This window comes from Saccostrea cucullata, unplaced genomic scaffold, assembly GCF_032062105.1.
Source record: "Saccostrea cucullata isolate Sc308-1 unplaced genomic scaffold, CSIRO_AGI_Scuc_v1 ctg5497, whole genome shotgun sequence".
Lineage (NCBI taxonomy): Eukaryota > Metazoa > Mollusca > Bivalvia > Ostreida > Ostreidae > Saccostrea > Saccostrea cuccullata.
Window position 1 is genome coordinate 33419 of NW_026930275.1, and position 2309 is coordinate 35727.

Sequence of the window (2309 nt, forward strand, 5' to 3'; positions counted from 1 at the left end):
GTCCAGGTTTTGCTATGGTTTAACCGAAATATGTGACAAATCAAAAAGTAAATTAGCGCGAGCATTATGACACTATGTAACAAAGATTCTGTGAAAGTCTAATTAAATTTTATTCGGTGGTATAAGAGGAGTTGTGGACATGGTACTAGAATTGTAATAGACGGACGTACATCTAGTCACGGATAAGATACAATTACTGGTTTGACCAGTCACTAAATACCTCCTGGTTTTCAAGCAAGGGGTATAATAGTCACCTTTACATTGAAGAAATGTACGGAAAAGGAACATATTAATCACTGTGTTTATTATAGTTATCTGGAACTATTCTGGTATACACGCTTTTGTATAGTTAAATGCTTTTTCTGAAGTTTGTTCTTGTTGCTTGAATCGGATAAGGAAATACTTAGGCTAACTGAATTTGCCATTAATTGGTAAATTTATGAGGTAAATGACAAGGAGTTAAACAAAATAATGTATAATATAAGATTAGTTACAATAATGTACAGTAAAATCTGGAATAATGCCAACTGAATAATTTTAATTTAGATTTTTTTCATTTCCGAAAATCTAAGTGATATAGGAAGAAAAATTGTGTAATTCTTACATTATGTAAATGGCTTACCTATTTTACAGTAGGTGTGAGCGGTGACGACACATTTTTGTGGATTACCAGGACAATGAGCTGTACAGTCTGATCCATAGTAACCCTCAGAACAGTACGCCTTGTACGTTATCTGGATACTGAAATGACAGTCTAATTTGACATTTTTGTAGTAAAAAAATAGTTTTTAAAGTTGATGTCTTATTGTGAGAATCGTTTTTAGTGGATGTGAATAGAGAAAAAAAAATAACATACGAAAAAGAATTGTTGGCCGAAAAAAAATTTGATGCCAATTTCTTCTGTTGCCAGTTTTGAGAGAGTATGTTGTTTCCTATTTTGAGACTGTCAAAGAAGTCTGTCTTGTAGATGAGCGGTGAAGAGGAGTGTTGTAAATGTCCACTCTCACTGATATCTTGTCCAAATAATTTTTCTGAGTTTATAAGATAAAAGAGTTATTGAATTTTTGTTTACTAAGAAATTGAAAAAAAATATCCCGCTGTACATATTTGTTTTCAGGAGGATTTACCCAAGAATCAATTTCTAAAAACTGGAGGTTCGTTGTATTTCCGAGTTTAGAACCATAAATAACGTCCTGTCGTCCCATGTCTAATGTTGTAGTAAAACCTGACCGACAGGAGTGATTTCTGTTTCTGTAGCAATAAAAATAAAATAATCAAAATCTGTGTGCGTTTGTTCGACGTTATCAAAGTCGGAAAAGCCAGCCATCACTTACTTGAGACATACGGTGAGTACAGGTTTACACAACTTGGTACACTGGATACCCGTCACACCCTGACAACATCTTCCGCCGTGAAGTTTATTATCGGTACTCCTCACTTCATCTACGTCGATGAAGAAAGTTATCTTCGCAATTGCCACCTTAGAAAAAATACAGAAATTAAACGTATATTAATTTGTCAACATTTTACAAGTTTCATTTTTCACCCCTGAAGTTTTTAAGGGCTCGAAATCGTTCAGCTCCAGACTGTTTTAATGGATTTTTTGACGGGTCTTAGTATGTAATAAACATCACAACATCTTACAATAAAACAAATATATCAAATTAATTTCTTTGTAAGAATTTGAAGTGTTTTGTTTCATATAGGTTATAGAATTTTTAATGAAAAAGTTTCATATTTACTAAATATTTGTGGAAATTAAAACTGTGTTCGGGGCCCTAATGTAGATTTTCCGCAACTTCCATGGAATTCCAAGGCATATTCCATGGAATTCCATGGAATTTTTGTTCTGCAGAATTCTTAGGAATTCTCCGGAGTATTGGGACGGGACTTTTTTCGGAATGATTTGGAATTTTGAATCTAGCCTGGAAAAGAGCGGAACAATTCCAGAAAGGAAATTTGCGGAGGAAATCCATGGAATTCCAGATATTTGTAAATCTAAGGAATTCCATGGAAATCCATGGAATTCCAGGATTACAAATTCCAAATACAATACAATGAAAACTGAAATAATTAGTGCCACATAATTACAAAAAAAATTGATAACATCACAATTTTACATAGATCAAATCTATATTTGCAAAATAAAAAATTTACTGTTTCTTTTACAACGGTTTTTGAGACAAATATTGCATATACCTCTCAGATGTACAATATAAGCACTTTTTAAATGTATTCTCACTGAAAGTATTTAACATCAAAGGTTATTAACAAAAAATATCCAGAGAAAAATATGATTACTGGAGGAT

At 32.7% G+C, this 2309-nt stretch overlaps 1 pseudogene; it reads right to left on the reverse strand.

The window, feature by feature from the left end:
* Window positions 1-605: 605 nt before the first annotated feature.
* On the reverse strand, window positions 606-1492 carry LOC134283537 (uncharacterized; annotated as a pseudogene).
* Between the last annotated feature and the right edge of the window lie 817 nt (window positions 1493-2309).